Source organism: Petaurus breviceps, unplaced genomic scaffold (assembly GCF_028583685.1).
Source record: "Petaurus breviceps papuanus isolate PSGF00001 unplaced genomic scaffold, PetGlider_PUasm1.0 90895, whole genome shotgun sequence".
Taxonomy (NCBI): Eukaryota; Metazoa; Chordata; class Mammalia; order Diprotodontia; family Petauridae; genus Petaurus; species Petaurus breviceps.
The window spans coordinates 14394302-14400947 of NW_027187372.1; the positions used below are offsets into that span (position 1 = coordinate 14394302).

General features: G+C 36.9%; 1 pseudogene; it reads left to right on the plus strand.

The window, feature by feature from the left end:
• The first annotated feature begins 316 nt into the window (after positions 1-316).
• On the plus strand, positions 317-854 carry LOC138151207 (ganglioside GM2 activator pseudogene; annotated as a pseudogene).
• The last annotated feature ends 5792 nt before the right edge of the window (positions 855-6646 follow it).

Below are 6646 nucleotides of genomic sequence, written 5' to 3' on the forward strand. Positions count from 1 at the left end.
AAATAACTGTGAATGTGAATGGGAAAAATTCACCCCCCAAAATGAAGGAAATTAACAGAATGAAATAGAAAGCAGAATTCAACACAATATATTGCTTAAAAAATACAATTACAACCTAATTTTTTTTATACAATAACAATTAAAATAACAAGCTGAAAGAAATTGTATTATGCTTTAGCTTAAATAAGAAAGGCAGGGCCTCTTCAAGTGGGAAGTTTGAAGGAGGTTCCCAGAGCCTCAACCCCATCAGAAGTACTAGGGGAAAAAAATCTTTTGAGAGTTTGTTAGATAATTTTCTTGTTTTCCTTCCCACCCAATGCTTTTCCCCATATATCAGGTCAGTGATTTTTCATGGGAAAACTGTGGTGATGGACAGGACCCAGTGATCACCAGCCTGGAGGTAGAACTAGTTCCTATCAGCATCCCTGGAAGTGTAACCATTGGCATGTTAACCATGCCAACAGACCAAAACTAACCAAGATGAATGTACCCCTCACTTCTCCAGTAAAGACAGTGATAACTTTGGAGAAAGAAATGACTCTTGGGTTCTGGTTGCAAATCCCCTGTATTAAAAAGATTGGAAGCTGCACCTATAAAGATATATGTGAGACAATTTATACCTTCATTCCACCTGGGGAATCCTACCCTGAGTCTCTCCATACCTATGGCCTGCCCTGTCACTGCCCCTTTTTAAGAAGGATACCTACTCTCTGCCCAAGACCAGCATCCAAATGTCTCCTATGAAGGTGCTGCCTTCTCTTAGCAGTGGCCACTACCATTGTCAGATCTTTCTAAGCAATAGCAATACACGTCTGGGATGTTTCAAGATCAAGGTCTCTCTCATAGAGAAATGAGAGACCATGATCCATGTCTATATAGAGTGGTCAGCAAAGTTAACTTTGACTTTGCTGAATAGCCACCTACTCCAGACTCAGCCATGGATCTCTGCTTGGAACAAAAATCCAGCTCTAGTCATTTGTTGGGCCTCCCAGAGGTCTTCATTCCCTACCTCTCTGTTCTTTTGTCTTCCCAAACAGTATTTTAATGATCCTCCCACTCAAGCTCCCCCCCCCAGTGCCACACTCTTTTGGAGAGGCTTCTGATTGAGTGGATTTATTACTATGCTTTCTGGAAAAGCAGCAGCCTTTCCAGTAACCAGCAACCAGTACCCAAATTGGATCCTCAAACCCCTTTTGGAAGGAGACCCCAGGACCTCAGTTTTCCTGGATAGCAGCCCTAGCTCATTTTGAAAGTTGCCTGAGCTGGTAATTCAGCCAGGGGGCCCTGGTAGCAGTGACTATTCATTTTTTTTCTAACCTTGGAGCCAATGGCCTAAGTGTCAGGCTCTACTAGGATTTCTGTATGGACCAAACCCTATCATAGCCCAGGTTGTCCTGAGGAGTATATGTAATGGGAATGTGAATTTTAAATATCTTCCCTGCCCTTAGGCTAAAGTGCACCTGGGGTGGGAGGCTTGTTTTTCAGTAGATACTAATTGATTGGACAGTGGGTCCAGAAGATTGTTACATTCTCTGCGCCAGGAGAAGGCTATATAAGCCCTGATGTGTAGCTTTGTTTTGGGGCTCACTTTGAGAAGTGTTCTGTGATTTGATCTGAATTCTGGGAAGCCATTGTCCAGAGCCCCCCAGCTTTGAAAAACCCAGATGTTGAAACCCAGATGTTGATTTTGGTATGGATGTTATGGCTGGACAGTTTGGAAAGCTGTCTACTTGATCTGTTTCTGTCTTGATAATTCTGCCTGTATGCTTTGAAGTTCAGGGTGCTGACCTTTTCCCCCAAACAAGGTAAACGATATATGTCTGACTGATTAAAATAAGCTTGTTAACCCATTTGGAGTTGCTTTCCTTTAACAAAGCAGATCTAAGAACCTGTGGTGGCAGCCACCCTGGGGTGCTTGCTGCTACAAAATGGCATCACGAACAGGATCTGTAGAGTAAAAGGAAAGTATGGGGACTGGGATAATTGTTTGTTTCCCAGTTGTGGTAGCTGTGACTCTGTGGAGCCATGGAGCAGGAGAGAAGAATGGCCTGCATGCAGACTTCGTTGAGCTGAGAGCAGGAATGGTGAGCTGCCTGCATCGGGACCTGGGCAGAAGCCAGGAGTGCTGCAGCCTGCGGGAGGAGAAGGAACCCAGGAGTTGGGAATTCAGCCACAGGAAAAGATAAGAACTGAGCAGCAAAGCAGGGGCACTGAATGTGTTTCCTTGCTGCATCCCACAGTTTGGGACCCAGGGGGAGGATGGACTTGTGACTATGGTGGGTGGGATGAAGTGCCTTGGATCCCCAGGGACCCCACCTTGCTGGTTTTGTTGCCCAGCCCCCTCTCTGTACTTGGAAGCAGGGGCTGGAGCTGTGTGAAGGGAAGGACACCCCACTCAGCCCATGAGAACTTTATTTGCACTCTTGTTTTGAATTGAAGTGGTAATGCTAAGTACTTTGTGTTTGTTTAAGGCCCAGTGGCTACTTTGGTAACTTTACTTCTGTATCTTGAAAATGTGACCTAATAGATGCTTAGTGCTAATTCAAAAGTAAATTGTCTATGCTATGGGCATGAAAGATCTTGGGACCGAATGTAATGGGAATGTAAATTTTAAAGATCTTCCCTGCTCCTAGGCTAAAGTGCACCTGGAGCCTGGGGTGGGAGGCTTGTTTTTCAGTAGATACTAATTGATTGGTCAATGGGTCCAGAAGGTTGTTACATTCTCTGAGCCAGGAGAAGGCTATATAAGCCCTGATGTGTAGCTTTGTTTTGGGGCTCACTTTGAGAAGTGTTCTGTGATTTAACCTGGATTCTGGGAAGCCGTTGTCCAGAGACCCCCGGCTTTGAAAAACCCAGATGTTGAAACCCAAATGTTGATTTGGTATGGATGTAATGGTTGGACAGTTTGGAAAGCTGTCTACTTGATCTGTTTCTGTCTTGATAATTCTGCCTGTATACTTTGAAGTTCAGGGTGCTAACCTTTTTCCCCTGAACAAGGTAAAATATATATGTCTGACTGATTAAAGTAAGCTTGTTAACCCATTTTGAGTTGCTTTCCTTTAACAAAGCAGATCTAAGAACCTGTGGTGGCAGCCACCCTGGGGTACTTACTGCTACAGTATATCAGTCTTCTGAGAACATTTGCCAAACTTCCTCAACTATATCCCCCATCCTACCATAACCCTCTTTAAGGGATAGGGATGTGGATGGGAGGTGGGGTAGCTGAAACCTGAGGTAGATATTTCAGTCCTAGCCCACTTCTACACAGGTACAGAAGGGCCAGTGGGTGACCCCTAGGAGTTGACAGTAAACTAAAACTGGACTAAAAATAAATTTGTATTTACTCTTCTACAAAAAAAAAAGAAAGGCATGAATAGTAATCATGATCTCAAAGAAACAATGTCAAAAATAGAATTAACTAAAAAATAAATAGGGAAACTACATTTTGCTGAAAAACACCATAGAAAATTAATAATTAGAACTAATCATTTATGTGTGAAATGGTATAATATCTAAAGACTTAAAAGAAAAGCTAAATGATTTACAGACCAAAAGCACAGTAAAACTATAGAAAGAATTTAAGAGCATTACAGCAAGTAGATTATGTTGATTACATGAAACTAAAAACTTTTGCACAAACAAAAGTAATAATTAGAAGTAAAAATTAATGGAAAATTTATTTTTTTAATTTTAATTAACTTAATAATTAAGTTAATTAAAATGTAATAAGTAAAAATTAGAAGGAAAGCAGGAGACCATGGGAAAATTTACAGCAAGTTTCTCTGATAAATGTCTCATTTCTCAAATATATAGGGAACGAAACCAAATGTATAAAAATAAGAGTCATTCCCAACTTGATAAATGGCCATAGAATATGTCAGAAGAAGAAATCAAAAGTATCAATAGTCACATGAATAAAGGCTCTAAATCACCACTGACTGGAGAATTCAAGTTAAAAAAAAATCTGAGATACCATTTCACACCTTTCAAATTGGTTAACATGATAGAAAAGAAAAACAACAAATACTGAAGGAGATATGGAAAAAAATTAGGACATTATGGGTGGAATTGTGAATTAGTCCAACTATTCTGGAGAATAATTTGGAACTATGTCAAAAAGGCTATAAAAATGTGAATACCCTTTCCTTCATATACCATTACCAGATCTGTATCACAAAGGCATCAAAGAAAAGGGAAAAAATGTACAAAAAATATTTGTTACAGCTATTTTTGTGGCGGAAAAGATTTGGAAATTGAAGTAATACCTATTATTTGGGGAATGGTTGAATAAGTTGCGATATGTAATTCTAATTAAATACTATTTTGCTATAAGAAATAATGAGAAAGATCATTTCAGAAAAACTAAGACATATTAACTAATGGAAAATGAAGTGAACAGAATACAGAAAACCTTGTACTAAGTTATAACAATATTGTAAGGATGATTAACTGTAAAAGACAGCTATTCTGATGAAGAAAATTTCAAAGGACCCATGATGAAAGCTGATGTTTACCTCCAGAGAGACAACTGATGAACTTTATACAGACTGAAATGCAGTTTTAATTTTTTTCTTTGTTTAAAATTTTGTTTGTATTTTCTTTTGCAATATGGCTAATAGGGAAAAGTGTTTTGCATGACTTCACTTTTTAAAATAAATATCAAATTTTTGCCATATTAAAAAGGTGGAAATAGGAGGGAGAGTAAGAATTTGTAACACCAAATTTTAAGAAAATGAATGTTAATTTTTTAATGTAATTGGGAAATATTTAGCAAAATAAATAAAAATAACAAATATTTTTATTGATTAAAAAGAGTAGATTAATGGATTAGGCATACAAATAAAAAAGACAAAAATATACAAATTAAAAATGCTCTATTAAGCACTAAAACCTAAAGTGTATAAATCAAATTTTTTTTTGTTTTTTTTTTTTGCTTTTTTGTTTTTGTTTTTAGTTGATATCCCTTTAGCATCTCAAATCTATGTGCTTTTCAAACATTAGGCTGCTGGATATATTTATTTCTATGTTTTATTATAAAATGTATACAACTATTTGAGTTATAATGCACATATATTTAATACTCATATGTATATGCATATGCTATTTTTAATCCTCACAACAATCATGAGGTAGGTACTATTATTATCTTTTGTTTACAGATAAGGAAACCAAGGCCAAGAAAGGTTAAGGGATTTGCTCAGAGGCACTGTTAGTATTGAACACAGAATTTGAACTTGTCTTCCTGATTTCAAGTCTGTCCAACTCTTGGACATTGCACTCAAATAATATGCCTCAATTGAAAACAAACTCCCCCCTTCCCAACACAAACACACCATTGGCCTACAATATACACTAATAAGGGAAATCTCATGCCATGAGACAAGTATTTCATTTAAATAATCATATTATAATAGTCCAATTACATTCTAACAACAAAAAATATTATTTTAATATTTTGTGAGCCTGGTTCTCTTTAGCACATAAAAAGCACATAGGTTGGTTCCACAAATTTAAATGCTTAAGTTTCTCAAGAAAGAATAGACCTATCTTGTTACATAATTAGAAATAATCACAAAATGCTTTCAGATTGTTTATGTGGGCTGTGGAAAAAAAAGTTTTTCAGACTATAGCCTACATATCTCCCTTTCATAACACTATAAAAAGGAAGTAAAACTTGACCAGTCAGCCTTGAGATTTCATTTCAAACCAACAGATATTGCAATTTAGTAATTTTTATTCTCTCCTCACATGTTGCATGACTGTGGACAAGTCATATGCCTTCCCTGAGTCTTAATTTTCTCATCTCCAAACTGGGGATGATTCATTTATTATAATAATTATTATTATTTATTACATTACATGAAGTGCATACCTTATAATTATAGTGAAAGAAGTGCTTTATAAGGGTTAAAATACTTTTTGAATGTGAGCAGCCTTATAAAAGACTGGAAGGGCAAAGGGAATTTAGGCAGACTGCTGTTCAAAGGGATCTCAATTAAGGTGTTGTGTTTTGCTCTTATAAAAAGTGGTTAAAGGCCTGTTTCAGTTTCTTTATCTCTCCTCTCATGCAATTATACACACTTTTGTATTTATATTGATTTTATGTTTATTTTTAGTTTACATCATTCATTTCCACAAGATTTTGAGTTACAAATTTTCTCCCCATCTTTCCTCTACCCACCACCCCAAAACAGTGATCTCACTGAATACTGCCTCCCCCAATCTGCTCTCTCCTATATATTATAATATTTTTAATGTGTTTTGAATCTCTTAGGGTTTTTCCTTGGAAAATTGACTTATGAGCCTCTTTTTGACAAGAAATCTTTTCTGCCATTTGAGTTGATGAGTTCGATTTTTTTTACTTCTACTATAGCACATCTAGATATGAAATAATTCATTCTCAATATAATTCCCCTTCTTTCAGAAGAAAAAATTTCCTCTTTCCAAACAAAGTCCAAATTTCAGTTAATTAATGGCTCAGTTGGCCCCCACTTGATTTCAAGTGGTTTGTCTGCCCAGCATTAAGTTAATAAATGCCTCTTCATATCACTTGAATTTCAAATATTTCTTTCCAATCCATTACTTAACTCTCCCTCTTGGGACAAATATTTACTTTTTTCCTCGTGTGTTCTCCTGCAGGTTCTAC